The sequence below is a fragment of the Eptesicus fuscus genome, chromosome 6, assembly GCF_027574615.1.
Source record: "Eptesicus fuscus isolate TK198812 chromosome 6, DD_ASM_mEF_20220401, whole genome shotgun sequence".
Lineage (NCBI taxonomy): Eukaryota > Metazoa > Chordata > Mammalia > Chiroptera > Vespertilionidae > Eptesicus > Eptesicus fuscus.
In genome coordinates, this window is record NC_072478.1 from 86,069,233 (window position 1) to 86,092,907 (window position 23,675).

Sequence of the window (23,675 nt, forward strand, 5' to 3'; positions counted from 1 at the left end):
ATTTTTTTTTTTTTTTTTATAAAAGAACAAGTGAGAGGGACTAGAGAGATAAAAACACCAATGATAAGAGAGACATCAAAAAGTTGCCTCCTTCAGACCCTCTACTGGGGAGTAAGCCAACAACCTGGGAATGTGCCCTGACCAGGAATTGAACCAGGGTCCTCTTGGTTCATGGGTCAACGTTTAACCACAAAATAACACTGGCAGGGCTGTCTGGTGAAACTTGCTGTTAAAACTTACAATATAAAATAATTAAAAGTTGCCCAGCCAGTGTAGCTCAGTGATTGAGCATCGACCTAAAAACCAAGAGATCATGGATCCAATGCTAGTCAGGGCACATGCTCAGGTTGCAGGCAGCATCCCTATGTGGGGAAAGCAAGATGCAGCCCATCAATGATTCTCTCTCATTACTGATGTTTCTATATGTCTTTCCCTATCCCTTCCTCTCTGAAATCAATAAAAAATATATCTTAAAAATATTGAGAGCTTTTTTAATTTCCAAATTAATCAGTATTAACTTACCTCTTTGCGACTGCGTTTTAATGCTGCAATTAAAGCTTCTGCAACAAGCACACAAAAGAAAATGTAAAAATAAGAAGAAGGAAAAGAAATCAGAGTCTCTGGTGGGAAGAACCTATACTTTTTAGTAGCAAAATTCTATACAAATGCCTATCAGGACCCCCAAGTTCTGAAGTGAGCCTTTTGTGGTAATATCAAAATAGTCAGTTCACAAAATAAATCCAAATCTGGAAATATAATTCCAAATTATTCTCATTTGTGAAAAATAATTTAAAGTGTTATTCAGTAATCACCAATCTTTCCTGTGAAGATACCATAGTTCTTTTTAATCATTTTTTAAATTAATAAATCTTTATTGTTCAGATTATTACAATTGTCCCTCTTTTTCCCCCCCTTAGCTCCCCTCCACTCGGTTCCTAGCCCATGCTCTGCCCTTATCACTCCCCACTGTCTTCATCCATAGGTATACGATATTTGTACAGTCTCTTCCAGCCCCACACCCCTTTTCCCCTGAGAATTGTCAGTCCACTCCCTTTCTATGCCCCTGATTCTATTAAATTCACCAGTTTATTCTGTTCATCAGATTTTTAATTCACTTGATATTTAGATTCACTTGTTGATAGATATGTATTTGTTGTTCATAATTTTTATCTTTACCTTTTTCTTCTTTTTCCTCTTCTTAAAGAATATCCTTCAGGATTTCATATTATACTGGTTTGGAGGTGATGAACTCCTTTAGCTTTTTCTTATCTGTGAAGCTCTTTATCTGACCTTCAATTCTACATGATAGCTTTGCTGGGTAGAGTAATCTTGGTTATAGGTTCTTCCTATTCACCACTTTGAGTATTTCTTGCCACTCCCATCTGGCCTGCATAGTTTCTGTTGAAAAATCAGCTGATAATTTCATGGGTACTCCCTTGTAGGGAATTAACTGTTTTTCTCTTGCTGCTTTTAATATTCTCTCTTTGTCTTTTGCTCTTGGCATTTTAATTACGATGTGTCTTGGTGTGGTCCTCTTTGGATTCCTTTTGTTTGGGGTTTTGTGCACTTCCTGGACTTGTAAGTCTATTTCTTTCACCAGGTGGGGGAAGTTTTCAGTCATTATTTCTTCAAGTAGGTTTTCAGTATCTTCCTCTCTCTTTCTTCTTCTGGTACCCCCATAATTCTAATGTTGGTACACTTGAAGTTGTCCAAGAGGCTCCTTATACTATCTTCAAATTTTTGGATTCTTTTTGCTTTTTGCTTTTCTGGTTGAGTATTTTTGCTTCTTTGTATTTCAAATCTTTGACTTGATTCTTGCATTCCTCTAGTCTGCTGTTATGTCTCTGTATAATATTTTTTATTTCAGTCAGTGTATGTTTAATTTCTAGTTGGTCCTTTTTCATATCCTCGAGGGTCTTGCTAAATTTGTTGGCCTTTTCTAGGAAATTCTTGAAAAACCTTATAACTGTGGTTTTGAACTCTATATCCAGTCGTTTGCTTTCCTCCATTTCTTTCGTTTGTGATCTGTTTCTTTGTCTCTGCATTTTCGCTGCTCCCCTAAGTAGGTAGAGTAGTTTTGTGTGCTAGGTGTCCTATATGACTCAGCCTCCCCCAGTTACCTGAGGTGGACACTCTTGGTGCACCCCTTTGTTGACTGTATGTATAGCCTTGTTGCAGTTAAGTCTTGATTGTTGTTGGTATCACTGGGAGGGATTGACCTCCAGGCCAATTGACTGTGAGGATCAGCTGTGTCTACACCGTGAGAACTTCTGTGCTGGAGACACCCTTATAAGACAAGACTTGCAAAATTGCAAAAGCCTCTGTGCTCAGCTTGGATGGGTCAGAGTCTCAGGGCTGAGCAGACAGTCTTTGCTTTCCATCAGCCCTGCCCTATGAAGCCCCTGGGTCTCAGTGTCCCTCAGTAATTGCTGCAAGCACCTCTGAGAGAATGTTGCCCTCAAGTTTCACCTGCTGCCAGACAGTCCAGTTTCTCCCCCAATGAATCTGGATTCCCAGATTTTCACCTGGAACTGGGGTTCAGTGTCAGGAGCTTCTGTTTCTCTCCCACTAGAGAAAGTCAGCAGCGCACTCAGCAGTCAGTCCTTTCTGTGCGCACTCACACGTGTGCCTCCAGACCTCTGTCTTTCACGGCTCCCCTAAGTTTCCGTGTGCTCTCTCTTTTTCTGACAATCCAGATTCTCCCTGTATGAGTCTGGGTCCCGAGGATCTCGCCCGGAACTGGAGTTCAGTGCAGTCTAGAGTTTCCGACTCCCTCCTGCTAGAGAAAGCCAGCAGCACCCTCAGCAGTTAGTCCTCTCTGTGCACACTCGCGCGCTCCTCCAGACCCCTGCCTTCCACAGCTCCCCCAAGTTTCCATATGCTCTCTCTCTTCCTTTCAGTCCAGACTCCCCCCTGTATGAGCCTGGGTCCCCAAGTCTTGCCCGAATTGGGGTGCAGTAGGAACTGGGGTTCAGTGCAGTCAGGAGCTTCCTTCTCCCTCCTTCCAGAGAAAGCCAGCCAGGCACTCAGCTGCCTTTCCTCTCTGCGTGCATGTCTCCATACCTCAGCCTTTTTCCGATCCTCTGATTCTCCGTGAGCTTTTCTCTTTCCTTCTAGTTGTAGAATTTCCACTCAGCCATATTTCCTGTGGTTCTGGATGATTTCCGTTTTGTCTTTTAGTTGTAGTTTTGAAATTGTTGTGCAAGGCAGCAGTTTAGGTGTTTACTTATGCTGCCATCTTGGTTTCTCCCTATTCCTTTTTATTCATTTTTTAATAAATGAGACATCCTAGTCAGAGAAGACAATGCCACTTAATATGCCTAGCATCAGGTCACCTAACATGAAGAAATTATTACTTCATGAATTAGTACTCAGTTCTAATATCAGTGGCCAATTCAACACCTCACAGCTACTTTACTCAAATTGCACTAAAGGAAGACAAATTTTGATTGAGTTCTCACCTTATACAAAGTTTTGACTTTACAGGAATGAGAACTGGCAAACAAATGAGATTGCTTAGGATTATCTGATCTAGGAGACATTATTACTCCCGCCCCACCTCCACCAAAATCTGTATTTAGCAAACATGGAATCTGGTCTCCAAAATAATAATTAGATAAATAACTTTAGTCATAAATGAACAAAAAGCTAAGTTCTACTGCTCATTCTATCCCACCTTTCTACCTCCATCTCTCTAAGGTGGAAATGAGGAGAAATAATCCTTAGATATAATTTGAAAAGGGGGTTTGTAACATGCCTGCTTTCATTTTGCCAGTTTAAATATTACAAACCAAATGAAAGGAGCTGCTCCATTTTTAGATAATACATGTTGTCTCCAGTATTTTCTAAGATGTGTGAAATGCTTCATCCAGAATTAAAATGTACTCACCAGAATGAAGGACAAATACCAAGGCAGTGATGAAAATAACTTTGATCCATGATGAGAAAAAGGACATTTTATCAAATCTGTAGAAGAAACCCAAAAGGAATGTTTACAACACCTGACACAGAGACAAATTTCCTCTTTTTAAAGGAAAGTTTCTTATAGGCGAAGGACCTGCTACTCTCCTAGATTCCTAATTATAATGGACTTTTCCCTTTTTTCTTTGTCCAAACTCACTGGATGAAGGAGACACACCTGGGAACAGAAGGCATCGTACAGACTTGAGAGAAACACCAGAACACATTCTCAGCACACTTAAGAAGGAGCTGTTCATTCCCAAATCTTGTCTCAGTCCATAGAAGCCTGATACAACTTAAGGAAATGTGCACACTAGAATCTCCATTTTCTCAGAATATAGAAACATTTCAGGAAGGACTGACCTGGAGCAGGCCTCACAGCAATGCTGCACACCATGGCCAGCCCATAGATTCCCCACCCAACCTCCCTGAAACCGGAGGCAGTGGAGCCTGAGGCCTACAGCTCTAGAGACTGTGCCTATTTTGTTCCCCTTTCTTTGTCAACCACCTTCACCCAGCTGAGAAGTCTCCTGTATTGGCTTGCTGTTGAGGAGCTTGATGGGGTTAGAATAGATGGCTCACAATAACATAAGGCAGAGGCATTCTGTGTTCTGCCTAGAGTCTGTAAAACAACTTGTGAGAGATGCTACTCAAATATTTCTCAACTAGGGGCTGGGTGCATGAATTTCATGCACTGGGGAGGGGTCCCTCAGCCCAGTCTCTCCCATACTGGGATCCCTCAGCGGATGTCCTACTGATGGCTTAGGCCTGTTCCCTGTTGGGAGCGGACCTAAGCCGCAGTCTGGCCTCCCTTGGGGGAGGTGACCAGGCTGATCAGGGGAAGGCACCAGCCCCATCACTCTGCTGCTGCAGCCACTGCCAGTCACCACAGCTGCCAAGGTATTTTCATCAACATGGACTCCAGTCCCTTCACCATGAAAAAAATAACAATTTATTTAGGCATTTTCAACATGTGTCTTTCATAGGATATGACATTTCTTTCTTTATTTTTCTTTTTATCCTCACCTGAGGATATGTTTCTATTGATTTTTTCCCCTTCCCTCCGATCCCAGGCTCAATCCCCCCTTCCCCTCTGATTGCCAGATCGGGCTGCCCAGGCTTTAGACTTGGGAAGGAGCCCCCCCACTGCCCCTCCCATCACAGGCTTGGCCCTTTCCCCCCCGTCCCTCCGATAGCAGGCTCAGCCCCTTCCCCTGTCCCTCCAATGTCTGGCTGGGAGTGACCTGGGTGCCAAGAAGGTTCCAGGACCCAGGTATGTATGCAAATTAACCACCATCTTTGTTGGGTTAATTTGCATATTCACTCTGATTGGCTGTGGGCATAGCGGAGGTATGGTCAATTTACATGTTTCTCTATTATTAGGTACTAGTAGCCCATTGCAGGAAGATTTCTGCAATAGGGCTTCTTGCTGCTCTCTCCCCGGCCCCGCCTGCTTTCCTCCCTTCTCCCTGTCCCGCCTGCTTCCCTTCCTTCTCAGCAGCCCTGCCTGCTTTCCTCCTGTCTCCCCCAGCCCCACCTGCTTTCCTCCCTTCTCCCCCGGCCCCGCCTGCTTCCCTTCTTTCTCCGCTGCCCCGCTTGCTTGCTTCTCCTCAGCTTCGCTCCCTTCTGCAGTCTTGGCTTCTTTCTATGCTGTCTTGATACGCAAATTAACCACCATCTTTGTTGGGTAAATTTGCCTACTCGTCCTGATTGGCTGGTGGGCGTGGCTTGGGCGTAGCAAAGTTGCCATCAATTTGCATATTACTCTTTTATTAGGTAGGAAGATAGGTCTTCCCTCAGTAGAAGATTTGGGACAATATTATGATATTCTCAGAACTGTGGGGTGGGGATAAAGTAATATACAGTGCTTTAAAGCCCTAAAATAGAAATGATATGTGAAAACTTTTCAAGCTACTAAGTTTTGGAAAGTAAGGAGAATCAAAGCAAGTAAGAGAAGAATAAATTTTGGAAACTGTAATTATATCCATACGTAGGCCTTTAGTAATTTGAAACACTAGGGGCACATTCAACTGAATTGGATATATGGTTTATTAACCTTTTTATTTTGAGATAAATGGAGGGTCTCATAAAGCTGTAAGTAATAGTACAGAGAGTTATGATGTTTCTTTTAACCAATTTCCCCCAATGGGAACATCTCCTAAAGCTATAGTACAATTTCACCACCAGAAATATTTAAAAAGCTCCCAGATGAATATCAGGCAGCCAGCTTTGAACCTGGGCTTGAATACAACATGCAAATACTAAGACCAAGAAAGAAAAAAGACTCAGGAGTGAAATTGAGACTACAAGGGACAATGCCCTAAATTTTATATTGAATCATTTGATCTGAGGAATAAGTGAAGAAAAGATCAAGTCAGTATAGCCCAGCTGACTTAAAATAGAGTCTGTATAGTCAGGCTGACAAAATTAGTTCAAACTAAATATGCTGACACATGAGGAATGGATTTTTGTTAATTAGCCTGAGGACTCATAAATGGATGGATATTTCATGTTCATAAATAGGAAGACTCCCTATTGTCAAGATGTCAGTTACTCCCAAGTTGATCTATAGATTCAATACAGTCCCAATCAAAATCACAGCAAGTTATTGTGTGGTTGCTATTAAACCAAGTCTAAAGTTTATATGGAAAAGCAAAAAAAGAAAAAAAGGAAAACCAAAACCAAAACAAACAAACAAACAAAAAACCGGAATAGCCAAAGAGTATTGCAGGAGAAGAACAGAGTTGGAGAATTGATGCTACTCATCTTCAAGACTTAGTATAACAAACTCAATAATCAAGACAGTGTGTTATGGGCAAAAGAAGAGACAAGTTAATTAATGGAGTACAACAGAGATTCCAGAAATGGACCCCCATAAATGTAGCCAACTGTGTATTGAAAATGAGCAAGGTAAATACAATGAGGCAAAGATAATTTCTCAAAATTAGTGCCTGAACCACTGGATATCCACATTCAATAAAATAAATGTAAACATAGACGTTATAACCATCACAGAAAATAACCCAAAATGAATCACAGGCCTAAATGTAAAATGCAAACTATAAAACTCCTAGGAGGTAAGATAGGAGAAACTTAAATAGATGACTTTGGAAATAGTGAATACTGTTAAAATGCAATGCCAAAGGCATGATCCATGGAAGAAATAACTGATAAGCCAGACTTAATTAAAAACTTCTGTAGTGTGAAAGATAATAATCAGAGGATGAGAAGACAAGCCACAGACCAGTAGAAAATATTTTCAAAAGACACATCAGTTAAAGGACTGTTATCTAAAATATACAAAGAAATATTAAAATTCAGAAATACAGAAACAAATACATGGTTTAAAAATGGGCCAAAGACTTTAACAGGTACCTCCCAGAAATAATTATAAAGATGTCAAATAAGCAAATATTCTCCACTGAAACATCCACAAGGAAATGAAATCGTAAAATGAAATGCACCACACACCTATTTCGAATGCACAAATTCCAGACCATTGACAATACCAAATGCTTGCAAGGATATGGAGCAACGGAAACTCTCTTTCACTGTTGGTGGAAATGCATAATAGAACAGCCATTTATAAAAGAGTTTGGTAGGTTATTACAAAACTAAACTTATTTACCATGCAATCCAGTAATTATGCTCTTTTCTATTTATCTAAAAGAGTTGAAATCTTATGCCCACAAAAAAATGGGGGGGAAAGCCTTCACACTGATGTTTAGAGCAACTTTATTCATAACTACCAAAACATGGGAGCAATCAAAATGTCCATCTTTAGGTGAATGGATAAATAAACTGTGGTACACCCAGTTGATGGACTGTTATTCAGACCTAAAAAAAAAAAAGAGCTATCAAGCCATGAAAAGACATTGAGGAACTTTAATGTATGTTACTAAGTGAATGAAGCCAATCTAAAAAGGCTTCATACTGTATAAATCCAACTATTTGATATTCTGGTAAAGGGAAAAGTATGGAGACAGAAAAAAAAATCAGTGGTTGTCAAGGGTAGGGAGGTGGAGTGATGAATAAGTGGAGCACACATGAATTTTAGGGCAGTAAAAATAGATAATACCATAATGATAAATGTATCTAATTATATATTTGTTCAAACTCATAGACCATACAACACCAACAGTAAACTATAGACTTTGTGTGAATATGAAGTGTCACTGTGTTTGCATCATTCTTAACAAATATACCACTCTGTTGTCGGTGTTGATAATGGATGAGGCTATGCATGTGTAGGGGCAGGGGGGAATAGGGTATATAGGAAATTCTGTATTTTTCTCTCAATTTTGCTGTGAACCAAAAATTATTATTCAAAGTAATTCTTAATAAAATTACACATGCACAAGGTTATTTATTTTCTGATGCATAATCTGTAATTGAAAAAGTTGAAAACATTTATATACTGGAATATAAAAGGTTGAATTATCTCTTGTACTTCCACACAGTATATTACTATACATCTCATTAAGAAGGAGTAATTTAGGCATGAACATGTATGCTTCTGGGTTGCTGGAATTTCTGTATTTTCTCTGAAGAGGGTAATAATTTAGGATTTTACTTTGTAGCACCATTATTATTGCAAGAATTTTTCCATGTAACAATTCATTTTATAATAATTTATAAAATTGTAAAGTTTTCCATTTCCAAATAAGTGAGAGGTAATCTACGCACATCATAAAAATCAAAGCATTTAGCCAATTTAGTTCCTGCACATATAAAAGACTTTAAATAACTTGGTATCTTCAATGATATTTTCACATCTGTTGTGAGAAGACATGGATGCAGTTCTTTTAATGAGAACACAACATGGCATGAGTGAGCCTTCTTTGGCATTGACTGTGGATAGAAAAGTCCATTTGTTAAAACTGTGTACAATGCTGATTTCTACAGAGAAATCAGTAGACCTAACTTTGTCTCAAAAAGCATTATATTATTTAAACCCAACAAAACCTTCATTTGAAGATATCATTTTGTTACTGATATTTTTATATGAAGAAACTGAAGAGTAAGAAAGATAATAACTTGCTAACATCGTTTTAATATACGTAAAGGGAATTAATTGAGATTGATTATTTCAATGCTGTTTCCAATGTCCATGCAGTTGCCTCACAATAAACAACTCTCAATTTCAAGGCAGATGAATTGCCCCTAGAGATATCAAAGAGGGTTTGACTAACATAGGGCTTTGATGTTGGAACTGATAACTGAAAGTATTAGAACAGAAAGAGATTTATTCTAGCAAATTCCATTGGAAAATATGACCTCCAAAACTGACAAGGATTCTTCAAGTACTTCAGCTCTGTAGGTCGGAAACAGGATGTATTTCCCTGCCCCATTATCCAGTGGCCATTCAAATCCACTATCCAGTTTCTTACCTTTTACAATATAGGAATTTTTAAAAATCCATTAATATAATCTTAAAGAGGCATTTACATTGCTCTCTATTTAATTTACTGATTCAAGGATTCTAAACCATATGGAACAAACAATTTTCTTCCCAGATGACAGCAAATATTGCCTGCACTTTTTAGGGTATGAGAAATGCTCTATCCAGGATTGGAAACTGTACTCACCAGGAGAAAATGGAAATGCCAACATGATTAATATATATATATCTTTGATATTCAATGAGAAGTTAGCCATTTCATCTCCTTAGAAAGTTGTAAAGAAAGCAGAATGAAGAAAGTTGTAAAGAAACCAGAATGTTGTAAAGAAAGTTGTAAAGAAGCCAGAATGTTTATGACAGCCCATAAAGAATTCAATGAAGGGAGGCCACTTCCTGAATCCTCCAACTTGAGGAAGAACAGCTATAACACCTGAGTTGTTAAACTCCTTCTCTTTCTTCCTTTCTTCCTTCCTTTCTTTCTTTCTTTCTTTCTTTCTTTCTTTCTTTCTTTCTTTCTTTCTTTCTTTCTTCCTTCCTTCCTTCCTTCCTTCCTTCCTTCCTTCCTTCCTTCCTTCCTTCCTTCCTTCCTTTCTTTCTTTCTTTCTTTCTTTCTTTCTTTCTTTCTTTCTTTCTTTCTTTCTTTCTTTCTTTCTTTCTTTCTTAATTCTCACCCAAGGATAATTTTTCCATTGACTTTCAGTAAGAGTGTAAGAGATGGAGGCAGGGAGAGAGGATGGGAGGGAGGGTGGGAAGGAGAGAAGAAGAGTGAGAGAAAGTGAGAGAGAAAAAGACATCTGTGAGAAACATATTTATTGGTTGCCTCCTGCACATGCCCAGACCAGGACCTGGATAGAACCTGCAACCCAGGTACATGCCCTTGACCAGGAATTGAACCCGAGACCCTTTTGCGGGGAAAGATAGCAGGGGAGTGACACTCCAACCACTGAGTCATGATGGCCAGGGCTAAACCCCTTTGCTTTTCATTAGGGAAGACTGTTCCCTTTTTTCCTCCTGCACCCAAATCAATTAAAAGTAAAGATGTTAAACAATACATATGGAATAAAGCTCAAGAGAACAATCTCCTGGAGCAGTTAAGAATATATGCCATTTTGAACGCTCAATCTATCCTTCAGAGATCCAGGAACAATTATTCCTATAAGAACCAGAGCTAGAGCAGTTTTGACAGCAATACTATACAAAAAAATCACAACAATGTATGCCCCAAGTTACCCACCTCAAGAAGACACAATACACAGGGAGACTGTGGATGTCTTGTTTACTTGTGCAGCCTCAGCCAGCTCCTCTGTGTTGAGCAGTGTATTTTAAATACTGCTATGTAGGAAGTCAAATGTCAGGAGAGATAAGACACACGGGGTCATATGTCCTGGCACTGACTGGGATGTTGCCACACACAGAGATCATCAAAGCCATTCCTACAGTAGGAAGTTTAGAGGACAATTCTATCTGATGGGCATAATGGATGGGGAGGGGAGAAAATAATGTGTATGTTTTAGATCCTAAAATAGGTAAGACATGAAGTCTTTCTAAGCAAGGGAGCTATGTAGGATCAAGAGATAAGGCAGGAAAAGAATTTCAGAAACTACAATTTGCAAATATGTCTGGAACATCAGCAGTTATAAAACATAGATAGCTATGAGAGGCATCTGGAGAACTTTGAAAATTACCTGAGCCCATGTTCCTCCCCCAAGGTTGCGATTCCATTTGCTATATGAGATCCTAGTAACTGGTGTGTGTTTTTAAGTTTCTTAGATGATGGTAACTTGCAGCTACAGTTGAGAGTGACTGAGGTAGAGCCACAGAGCAATCTCTGGGACAGTATTACATCAATCTTCCTACTTCCCTAAACCAGAGCTCTCATAGTTAGTGGAAATACATACAAACCTGTGGCTAGTTCTATTCACACATTTAAATTTGTCTTCTTTTGGAAATTTATCTTGTTTCAAATTTCTATGATCCAGTCTCAAAAAGAAAGGAAGAAAGAAAGAAAGAAAGAAAGAAAGAAAGAAAGAAAGAAAGAAAGAAAGGAAGGAAGGAAGGAAGGAAGGAAGGAAGGAAGGAAGGAAGGAAGGAAGGAAGGAAGAGAAAAGAAACGCTACAATGTTAATGATACCTTATTCTTAGGAATCTAGAGCCTGTCCTGAGAAGTGGTTAGAGGGTCAGCCCATGCATTGAAGGGTTTCAGGTTTGATTCCCCATTAAGGACACCTACGCAGGTTGCAGGTTCCAGCCCCAGTCCGAACTGGTGCACTGGCATCCGATGGGGGGGGGGGGGGGGGTAATCCAATCCATGTGTCTTTCTCACATTAGTGTTTCTCTCTCTCTCTCTCTCTTTCCCCCCTTTTTCTCTACTTTCCACTCTCTCTAAAAATCAATGGAAAAAATATTGTCAGGTGAAGACTAACAACAACAACAAAAGAATCTGGAGCCAGACAACTGTGCTTCAGGTCTTAACTCTGTGGCTTAGTAGGTGAGGGACCTTTAAAAATTGCATATATTATCTGATTATAAGTTAACTCATTTGTAAAAACAATGAATTAAAATGAAATTGCTGCTTGCAATTGTTAAATGATTTGTTACATACAAAATGCCTAAAAGTGCCTGTACCAGATTAGCATAGAATAAAGGCCTAGGAAGCGACAAAAGCATTTTCAAATAGTTAATTAAAACCTGTTATATAAAAAGGATATATCATTTACTGACAAAATATCCGTGAGTTGAATATAGCAACATTTTTTAAAGATAATTGTGAAGTAGGATTTTCCACCATTCAGCTAGATGGTACTGCCAAATATTGATTGGTAAATTCAAATTTAGATTATAAAGGGCTCTATTCTATTGCCTTAAAACAAATGAGCACTCATACAAATTGGAGGAATAATAAAGCTAACACAACTGCTTTTAAAGTGCACATGATCTAGGATTCATCTTTAGTAAATAAAAACTAACTTGAGAATGTTGTTTTAATTAAGGACATGCAGTTGCCCACTACTCTCTAACTTTGGAGCTGACAGACCAGATGGGAAACCAGGGTAATGAGCTTGGAGCCTTAATGTGTCATTAACAAGGCTAGAAGGGCACAAGATGCCTCAGAGAAAGATCCAGACATTTGTGATAAAGCCTGATTAGGATGTTAGGGTGATTGAAAATGATTGTGTATAGAGAATAAGACATGTGTTTATTAAAGTAACTTACCAGTAACAGAACACATTTTTATTGAAGAAAAAGAAGAAAGTAATCTTGCCCTAAGTAAATGATGTTCTAAAATAAAAAAGGAAAAAGATAGAACAAAAGATAAAAGATTTATGTAAGTTGCAGAAAGTTTGTGTGTGTTGAACAAGGTTCATGGAAAAGGAATCTTGAAAAAGAAATCTTATGTATGCTCAAACTAAGTTTGGAATGGATTCATTTAAGTTAAAGTACGCTGATTCAGAATTGGGATTTGGGTTTCTCTCTCTGTTAAAAGGAAAAAAAGTTTCTTTTTTTATATTCTTGGTATGCTCTTAATAGGAAATTATAAGGGAGAGTAAGATGTACTCTGCACCATCAGGTCTTTGATTGCTTAGGTAAACCAAATCTAAATATCTAAAGAGCTAATTTTTCCTTCTAACCATTTAACTTTCTGTAATTTCTTGTGAAGTTGTTTTTTTTAATTATTTATTAAAGTATTATGCATGTCACCATTTCCCCCCATTAACCTCTCCCCAGCCACTCCTACCCCCAGCAAATGCCCTCACCTCCCTAGTGTTTGTGTCCATTGGTAATGCTCATATGCATACAAATCCTTTGGTTGATTTCTTACTCCATCCCCTTCCCTGCCTTCCCTCTAAGGTTTGACAGTCAGTTTGATGCATCTCTATCTCTGGATCTCTTTTTGTTCATCAGTTTATGTTGTTTATTATATTCCACAAATGAGTGAGATCATGTGGTATTTATCTTTATCCAACTGGCTTATTTCACTTAGCATAATGCTCTCCAGGTCCATCCATACTGTTGCAAGTGATAAGAGTTCCTTCTTTTTTACAGCAGCATAGTATTCCATTGTGTAGATGTACCACAGTTTTTTAATCCACTCATTAGCTGATGGGCATTTAGGCTGTTTCCAAATTTTAGCTATTATAAATTGTGCTGCTATGAGGATAGGGGTGCATATATCCTTTCTGGTTGGTATTTCTGTTTTCTTGGGATATATTCTTAGAAGTGGGTCTACTGGGTCAAATGGGAGTTCCATTTTTAATTTGTTTAGGAAACACCATACCGTTTTCCTCAGTGGCTGCACCGGTCTGCATTCCCACCAGCAATGCACAAGGGTTCGTTTTTCTCCACATCCTCACCAGCACTTGTTGTTTGTTGATTTGTTGATGATAGCCATTCTGACATGTGTGATAGCCATTCTTTTAGTTTGCATCTCTCAAATGATTAGTGACTTTGAGCATGTTTTCATAACTCTTTGGTATGTCCTCTTTCAAAAAGTGTCCATTTAGGTCCTTTGACCATTTTTTGATTGGATTGTTTATCTTACTTTTATTAAGTTGTATGAGTTCCCTGTAAATTTTGGAGATTAAATCCTTATCAGAGATAACATTGGCAAATATGATCTCCCATGCAGAGGGCTTTCTTGTTGTTTTGTTGATGGTTTCTTTTGCAGTGCAGAAGCTTTTTATTTTGATGTAATCCCATTTGTTTATTTTCTCCTTAGTTTCCATTGCCCTAGGAGCTGTATCAGTAAAAATATTGATATGACATATGTCTGATATTTTGCTGCCTGTCGTTTCCTCTAAAATTTTTATGGTTTTCCATCTTCCATTTAAGTCCTTTATCCATTTTGAGTTTATTTTTGTGTATGGTGTAAGTTGGTGGTCTAGTTTCATTTTTTTTTTTTGCATGTATCTGTCCAATTTTCCCAACACCATTTATTGAAGACTGTCTTGACTCCATTGTATGTTCTTGCCTCCTTTGTCAAATATTAATTGAGCATACAAGCTTGGGTGGATTTCTGGGTTCTCTGTTCTGTTCCATTGGTCCATGTGTCTGTTCTTGTGTCCATACCAGGCAGTTTTGAGAATAGTGGCTTTGTAATATAGCTTGATATTTGTGATTGAGATCCCTCCTACTTAGTTTTTCTTTCTCAGGATTGCTGCAGCTATTCAGGGTCTTTTTTTTTATTCCATATGAATTTTTGGAGCATTTGTTGTTGGTCTGTGAAATATGCCATTGGTATTTTAATGTGGATTGCATTGAACCTATACATTTCTTTGGGTAGTATGGACACTTTAATGATGTTGATTCTACCAATCCATGAACATGGTATATTCTTCCAGTTGTTTATGTCTCCCTCTGGCTCTTTTTTCAATGTCCTGTAGTTTTCTGAGTACAGGTCTTTTACTTCCTTAATTAAATTTATTCCTAGGTATCTTAATTATTTTGTTGCAATGTAAATGGGATTTTTTTTAAAAAAAAATTTTTCTCTTTCTGTAAGTTCATTATATACACTGAGTGGCCAGATTATTATGATCTCTGAACACATAATAATCTGGCCAGTCAGTGTACTTCTCTTGACTACCTCATTTATTTGATGTCAAAGATACTATAAATCGTTCACCTGATCAGTTTTCCTCTTTGCACTGGCTGATAGAAAACTCAGGGTAAATAGGTGGTTGATCTCCAGCAAAGGTCTAGAATACTTTTGGTACCCATTTGAGATACAAACACACTGAATGGGCAGATTATTATGCATTCAGAGATCATAATAATCTGGCCACTCAGTGTATACTAATAATAGAGGATTATGCAAATAGTCCAGGACACAATAATAGTAACAACTGAACAGAAGGCTGCGTGGGGCAACCAGGCCCTGGCAGGGTGGGGCAGTTGGGGGTGACCAGGCTGGCATGGGGGGAAATTGGGGTGACCAGGCTGGCAGGGGAGCAGTTAGGGGCAACCAGGCTGGCAGAGTGGGCAGTTAGGGGTGACCAGGCCGGCAGAGGGGGGAAGTTGGGGGTGACCAGGTCAGCAGGGCGGGCAAATGGGGATGACTAGGCCAGCAGGGGTGGGGGCAGTTAGGGGCAATCAGACAGGCAGGCAGGTTAGAAGTTAGGAGCCAGTGGTCCTGGATTGTGAGAGGGATCCCAGATTGGAGAGGGTGCAGGCTGGGCTGAGGGGACCCCCCCATCCCATGCATGAATTTCATGCACCAGGCCTCTAGTTGGTCTATAAAAAGCCATAGATTTCTGAGTGTTAATTTTGTTTTCTACTACATTGTTAATTTATTAAGTCTAATAGTTTTAGATGGAGTCTTTAGGCTTTTCAATATACAATATCATGTCATCTGCAAATAATGACCGTTTTACTTCTTCTTTTTCCAATTTGGATGCCTGTTATTTCTTCTTCTTGTCTAATTGCTATGGCTAGCACTTCCAGTACTGTGTTGAACAGGAGTAGTGAGAGTGGGCATCTATGTCTTGTTCCTGTACTTAAGGGAAATGGTTTTAGTTTTTGCCCATTGAGTATGACGTTGGCTGTAGGTTTGTCATACAAGGCTTTTATTATGTTGAGGTGTGATCCCTCTATTTCCACTTTGCTGAGAGTTTTTATCAAGAAAGGGTATTGATTTTGTCAAATGCTTTTTCTGCATCAATGGATATGATTATGTGGTTTTTAACTCTCAATTTGTTTATGTGATGTATCACATTTTTTGATTTGCAGATATTGTGCCATCTTTGCATCCCTGGAATAAATCCCAATTGGTCATGGTGTATGATCTTTCTAATGTAATGCTGGATCCGATTTGCTAGGATTTTGTTGAGGATTTTAGTATCTATGCTAATCAGAGATTTTGGCCTGTAATTCTCCTTCTTTTAGTGTCTTTATCTGGTTTGGGGATTAGGGCAATGCTGGCTTCATAGAAAGAGCTTGGAAGTGTTCCTTCCTCTTGAAGTTTTTAGAATTGTCAGAGGAAGGTAGGTTTTAGTTCTTCTTTGAATGTTTGGTAAAACTCCCCTGTGAAGCCATCTGGCCCAGGGCTTTTGTTTGCTGTAAGTTTTTTGATGACTGATTAAATTTCCTCCTTAGTGATCAGCCTATTCAGATTTTTTTATTCTTACTGATTAAGTTTTGAAAGGTCATATTTTTCTATGGATATGTCCATTTCTTCTAGGTTGACCCATTTGCTGGACTAGAGTTGTTCATTGTATTATTATTATTTTTTTTTTTTTACAATCCTTTGTATTTCTGTGGGGTCTGTTGTTATTTCGCCTCTTTCATTTCTGATCTTGCTTATTTGAGTCCTCTCTATTTGCTTCTTGGTGAGCCTGGCTAGAGGTTCATCAATCTTGTTTATCCTTTCAAAAACCAGCTCTTGGTTTTATTGATCTTTTGTATTTTTTTTTTTGTCTCTATGTCATTTATTTCTGCTCTGATCTTTATTTTTTCCTTTCTTATGGTTACTCTGGGTTTTCTTGCTGCTCTCTTTCTAATTATTTAAGTTGTAGAGTTAGATGATTTATTATAAGTTTTTTGTTGTTGTTTTTTGAGGTAAGCCTGTATTGCGATGAACTTTCCTCTCAGAACTGCTTTCACTGTGTCCCATAGATTTTGGATTGTTGTGTTTTCTTAGTCATTTGTTTCCAGGATGTTTTTCATTTCTTCTTTGATCTCTTTGGTAACCCAATAATTGTTTAATAGCATGCTATTTAGCCTCCATGTGTTTGAGGTTTTTTTATTGTTTTATTGTAATTGATTTCTAATATTATGCCATTGTGATCTGAGAAGATGCTTGATATGATTTCAGTCTTCTTTAATTTGCAGAGACTTTGCCTGTGTCCCAATATGTGGTCTATCTTTGAAAATGCCCCATGTGCACTTGAGAAGAATCTATATTCTGTAGCTTTGGGGTGAAATGTTCTGAAGATGTCAATTAAGTCTATCTGATCTAGTGAGTCATTTAGGGTTGCTGTTTCTCTGCTGATTTTTTGTTTAGAAGATTTATCCAGTGATGTCAATGGGGTATTAAAGTCCCCTACTATCTCTCCTTTGATATCTTCCAGAAGTGTTTTTATGTATTTGGGTGATCCTGCTTTGGGAGCATATATGTTTACCAGAGGTATATCTTCTTGTTGTATAGATCCCTTTATTATTATGAAGTGGCCCTCTTTAGCTCTTGTTATCACCTTCACTTTGAGGTCTATTTTGTCAGATATAAGTATTGCTACCCCACATCTTTTTTTTCTTTTTTTCTTTTTTTTTTTGCCTGAAAGTTTTTTTTCCCATCCCTTCTCTTTTAGTCTGTGTGAGTCCCTTGTTGAGAGGTGGGTCTCTTGTTGACAGCATATGTGTGAATCATGTTTTCTTATCCATTCAGCCACTCAATATCATTTGATTGGGGCATTTAATCCATTTATATATAAGGTTATTATTGATAGGTACTTGTTTGTAGTCTTTTTTGTGTTTGTGCCTGTGTTCCTTCTTGGCTTTCTATTTCTTCTTTTTACAACAGTCCTTTTAGCATTTCTTGCATTGTTGGCTTGGTAGTGATAAACTCTCTTAGCCTTTTTTTTTTGCCTATGAAGCTCCTGATTTCCCCTTCAATTTTGAATGATAGCCTGGCTGGATAAAGTATTCTTGTATTTGGTCTTTTACTTTGCATCATTTTGTGTACTTCATTCCATTCCCTTTTGGCCTGATGTGTTTCTGTTGAAAAATCATTTGATAGTGTAATGGAAGTTCCCTTGGTAACTTTCTGTCTCTCTCTTGCAGCCCTTAAGATTCTTTATTTGTCATTAACGTTTGCCATTGTAATTATGATGTGTCTTGGTGTATGTCTTTTTGGGGTCATCTTGTTTGGGACTCTCTGTGCTTATGTAACTTTTTCTTCCCCAAATTAGGGAAATTTTCTGTCATTATTTTCAATCCTTGCTCCTCTTCTTGTTTTTCTGGCACCCCTATTATACATATGTTACTTCATTTCATGTTGTCCCAAAACTCCCTTAGGCTTTCCTTCTGCTTTCTAACTTTTTTCTCCAATTGCTGTTCAGATTGTGTTTTTCTGTTCTATCTTCTAATTCGCTAATTTGGTCCTCCACTTCTTCTAGTCTACTGTTGAAGCCTTCCATAGTGTTTTTTTATTGTAACTATATCACTTTTTATTTCCTCTTGATTCTTATATAAGTTGTTGATTTTCTCATCCAGCCGGTTTAGAAAATGTATGACCCTTATTCTGAATTCTTTTTCTGACATGTTGCATGCCTCGGTTTCATTTAGTTCTTTTTCTGGCAATGCCTCCTTTTCTTTTCTTTGAGGGTTGTTTCTTTGTCACCCCATTCTTGCTCTCACAGAAGGGTCGAGGCACCAAGACACGCAGGACTCAGGGCCACACCTCATGCTTGGCGGGTGGGGGGTGCAGTCCAAAGCTTGCAGGTAGGACATGCAGGGCCTTGGGCACACACCATGGGCTTGGCAGGAAGGGAGTGCAGTCAGAGGTTTGCCTGCAGGATACACAAGGCCCGGGAGGATGTCACAGTTTTCGTGAGTGGGAATGCAGTCCGAGGCTTGCCAGCAGGATGCGTGGGGCCAGGGCAATGCTGTGGACTTGGCAGGCAGGGGGAACAGTCCAAAGACAGTGGGAGGGGGGACCACTCCAGGACCCACAGGGCCCACATCTGAGGAGGTTGGAGTCCCAGTGTCCGTGGGTCTGCAGCTGATGTAGCAGGTCTTTGGCCAGAGTGCCTATAGGGTCTGAGGTGGTGCCTTAGAACAGTCTTGGTAGTGGTGAGGCTGAGCTCTTAGTCACAGTAACTCTCCCCTTCAAGATGGTGTGGTTTCTATCAGAGCCGGCCACCCAGGGAGTGAATTCAGCAGTAGCAGGGGCTCTCCATCTAGTAGATCCTGGTCCACCAGCCCCTGGAAGTTCTACAGGGTCTAACTGTCCCTCCCTCACACACACACACCACACATGTCCATACACTCCCCTTTCGCTCCCTAACTTACTCACACTCTCTCCCTCACTGACATCCTGCTGGCCTCCATCTTCTGTCCTTCCTTGTGAAGATTTTTAAGTGAACAATTAAAGGAATAGCTAAACTGAAGACTTAATTAGTCTCTTTACTAAAGGGTGAAATTAGACTAATTAAGCCTATTTGATGTTTGGAAAGTGGATTTCAATCCAATTGAACCTCCCTCCCCCAAGGATAAAAATGTAATAATGATGACTCATATGTATTCTTATTGGGTAGGGCTATAGCCATAGCAGTTACTAAAATACTTCCAGAAAGGATTTTTAATGCTTGGAAAATCCCCACAGTCCCTGTTTCACTAGACAAATTTTACACCAGGTGTCCAAAACTTGGCTGATATCGCAGCATTTCCATTGATCTTATCATCCCCAGTCCTCTGGTTTCATAGAACAAACTGAAAATAAAGTTAAATTGAATTGGTAAAAATTGTTGAATCTTTTTATCTGCCTTGGCCTAAATTCTTTCCCTTGATATTGCTTAACTTAAAATTAATTCCTATGGATAGCCCATGGACACAGTCAATAGTGTGGTGAAGGCTTAGGGGAGGGGGAAGAGATGGGGTGGAGGGGATCAATGGGAAAACAAAATAAAGGGGACATCTGTAATAATTTCAACTATGAAGATAATTTTTAAAAAATCAATTCCTTCTGGTATATATTGAGTGCTCTCAAATTGTTAATGAAAAGCCTATCTTATGAAGTTAGATTAAGGAATGTGCACACTTGCCTTATTAAGGAGAGTTTTTAACTCATTGCTAAGAATTTACAAAGACTCTTGAGATTAATGCAAGCTCATGGGGCATTCTTTCCATAACTCACTTCCAGGAGACAAAGACACTGAGCATCATGGCTACAACCTGGATACATGGTCCATCAAAAACATCTCCGCAAGGACTCACTCCAGTCTTGCTGAAGTAGACCATACCAGATGTTGTTAACTAATCGCTGAGTTGCAAGGTTAAAAGGTACTAATTTATGTTTTTCATTTTAAAAGGCCCTCAAACTTGCATCTCATTCACCTGATTGTACAACCCATTCTATAGGAGACCTCAAATTAGAGTTATCTAGAGCTTGGCTTTTACCTTGACAGTTTTACATTCAGCTTCTTATCTTTGAGTCTGTATTTACCTTGCTGAAAGAGAGCTGAAAATGTTCTGTTTGGTTGGTATTATTTCTAAGTAACTATTAATATCATTCTATTAAGTGGATATAACTAACTCATAGACTGGCAATTTTCTTTGACATTTTTTCTTTCCTCCTGTCTGAATTTATTCTATTCTTACTGGAACTTGAAGCATTGTCTAGAATTGATGAAATGACCCCCTTTTGGGTCCCAATCAGCTCAACAACAGGGACTGTCATGCTTAGGAGCTGAGTATCACTGATGTAGGTAAAAGTAGCAAGCATAAGTGTTGTAGAGGGAAAAGCTCACCAGCTAATCCCTCTAAATATTCCCATTACACAAACTGAGGCTTTAAGAAGGAAGTGTTAAAGGAAAGTAACTACTAGAATAATAACTTATACATGTGTTTAAAACATCAGATGTACTAAAAGTAGGGAACTTTCTTCAAGGAGTAGTTTGAAACATAATATGCCAGAGGCTCTTCCTATGTCCTCAAGCCTGCCTGCTCCCTCTCTGCCTCAATAAAGGGTAGAATTTGCCCCCAACATATTACCTCACCCTTTGTAGCCCTGCAGAAATTCTGTCACCCAGAGATCTCAGTGTGTTTACAAATGTAAATTAATAAGCCTCATCATCATTTCTCTCCACAGAGATGGTTCATTTGAGTAGCACAAAAATTTACCTAAATGGCCTACTCAAGGTCACCCGAGAAGTCCTTTGAATCATCTGGCAATGGATAGTCAGAGGGTAAAATATGTAGCAACCTCATTGTAGATCCAAATTCATTGCCTCCTTTGGCAAGTACCCCTGGAGGGAGGAATCATCTTTAATCTTTACTGCAAGGCTCCTACCAGTTGGCCTTTCCTCAGCCTCACTGAGCACCCACATACCTGGAAACCCAGACTTCAGCCCTCCTCTGTCCTATCTTATCTGCCCCAAAAGCTGAGTGAGGACAGAACATGGCTTGCTTTTTGAGATGTTTTATGAATCACTTTAAATAAATAGTTGGCTGTATTTTATTTTTGTTCCCCCAAACTCTTCTGTTAATCCAATGAACAAATATTTATTAAACACTTATTTTGTTGCCACTCACTGTGCTAGACACAGGGAACACTGTGTCATGCTCCTCCCTTCATGTGACTAGGACTAATTAGCTTGTCTTCTTTTTCTTTTTCTTTAAGTCATCATGTGTAATGACTGCAGCCATCCCCGCCAACGAGGAGCGGTATATTGGTGATTACATCCTCCTGAACACCATAGGAAATTAATCCTTTGCAGAGGTGAGGTTGGCCTGGCACACTTAGACTGGCACAGACATGGCTGTGAAAGTTGTGAATTTGCAGGGCTCCTCTGAAGATTTAAGAGAACTTAGTTGTCTAAAAGGCTTGAGTCACCTAAACATCACAGTTATTTGAGGTGTTTTCCACCCAGGAAAAACTGTATCTCTTCATGGAGTATGTGAGCAGAGGTCACTTATTTGATTATGTGGGGGAATGTGGATGCATGACTGAGGAGGAAGCCCCAACCATGTTTCACCAAGTATATCAGCAGTACAGTACTGCCATCAGAGGGACATCGTACATAGGGACCTGAAGCCATAGAACATACTCATAGAGAGTGATATGACATTCAAAGTATCATTTGGCATTAGTACAGAATTTACAGGTTAGAAACTGAGCACCTTCTGTGGATCCATTGCCTATATGGTCCCAGAAATCTTGATATTCTAACCCTATTATGGCCTGAAGATTAATATATGGAGTCTGGGGGTAGTTCTCTACAGAGAGACAGGGATTCATTTGTGAGGCTGACCTTCGGGCAAGAGAAGAAATGGATATTGAGTGGGAACTTCTGGGAACCATCTTTTATGTCTCTAGAATGTCAATAACTTAAAAAAAATAAATTACTACTTATCTTAGCTAAAGACCAACGCTGGATGATATAATAAAGGACCCATGGGTCAACATGGACCAGGAGGAGGAACTAAGGCCATACATTGAGCCACCCTGAGGCGACTTGGACCCTCAGCTACCAGAAATAATGAAGAACCAGCATGAGATCCAGGAGTCAATAACATAAAGAAAATATTATAATATCATGAAGATTTACTAATTCTAGATAGCACAAAAAACAAGAGGAAAGGCCGTAGTATCAGGGTAAGGCCCTACCACGCCCTTGACCCCACCTACAGTGTTGCCTCAAGCCAAGAGGGTCCACCAACAGATAAGAATTCTGAACACCCTGCCAATCACCCAGCCAGCCTGGAAGCAAGGATGTCCACTTCCCCAGTCAGCCTAGATTCAAAGACTGCTACCCTCATCCCAGCCCTCCAACATGGCCCTCAGGCTCCCCCTCTACCCTCAGCAGCAGCTGTGGTGGTGGTAGAGCCCCAGAGGAAGCCACCCATGAAAATTGCCTTCACGCTGGGACCCCAGTCTCTTCCTCTGGCCATAGCCAGGGCTGGCAGGGGGTAGCTAGGAGGGTCTTCAGGTTTTTCTTATGATTCCTATGCTGCCGGCTGCCCAGAAGTAAAACGCATCTCAAAAAGACAAAAAATCAAGCCAATAAATTGGTGAAAACACATTTTTAAGAATATACTTAGTAAAAAAAAAAAGAAAGAAAAAGATGGATGGATGGATTCCTTTCTTTCTTCCTTTTGTACACTATCAAGTGGTTAAAAAAATTGCAATGCACTACATTTACAAGGTCAAAATTGGGTATAGATGGGGTCTATTCCTTCATAGAGCAAACAATTTAATTATATAGGAGGCAGTATTGTAGAGAGATTAAAAGTACTGGCTTTGGAAAAAGAGAAAAGGAGGGGAAAATCGAAGACACTGGCCAAGAAAGGCATAGGGTATCACAAAAGACATTCATGGTGTATTGATCTAAGAAGACTGATGGATAATAAGTTAACGGAAGGGAACATTGTTGACCAAAGTGAGAGAAAACGTAGAGAAAATAAATGAACATGGACTTCGGAGTTAAAGGTGCGTTTGAATCCCATCTCTGCCCATTAGTAGCTTTGTTACTAGTTAGTTAGTGTCAGCAAATGAATTACCAGCCTCGGTTTTTTATTTTTTTATACAAGTTTCAGAGTGATATAAACCTCATGGGATTATTGTTATTGGGAATGTCAACCATATAGCCAGGTGCTGGCAGAA

General features: G+C 39.3%; 1 long non-coding RNA gene across 1 annotated transcript in view; it reads right to left on the reverse strand.

The window, feature by feature from the left end:
• Window positions 1-535: 535 nt before the first annotated feature.
• LOC129149503 (uncharacterized) overlaps window positions 536-23,675 on the reverse strand; it is a 75,780-nt gene continuing 52,640 nt past the window's right edge. Inside the window, exons 2-3 of the long non-coding RNA XR_008556403.1 lie at window positions 3,890-3,966; window positions 536-560 (exon numbers count right to left, since the gene is read on the reverse strand). This is a non-coding gene — a long non-coding RNA (uncharacterized LOC129149503). The remainder of the gene's footprint in view (window positions 561-3,889; window positions 3,967-23,675) is intronic.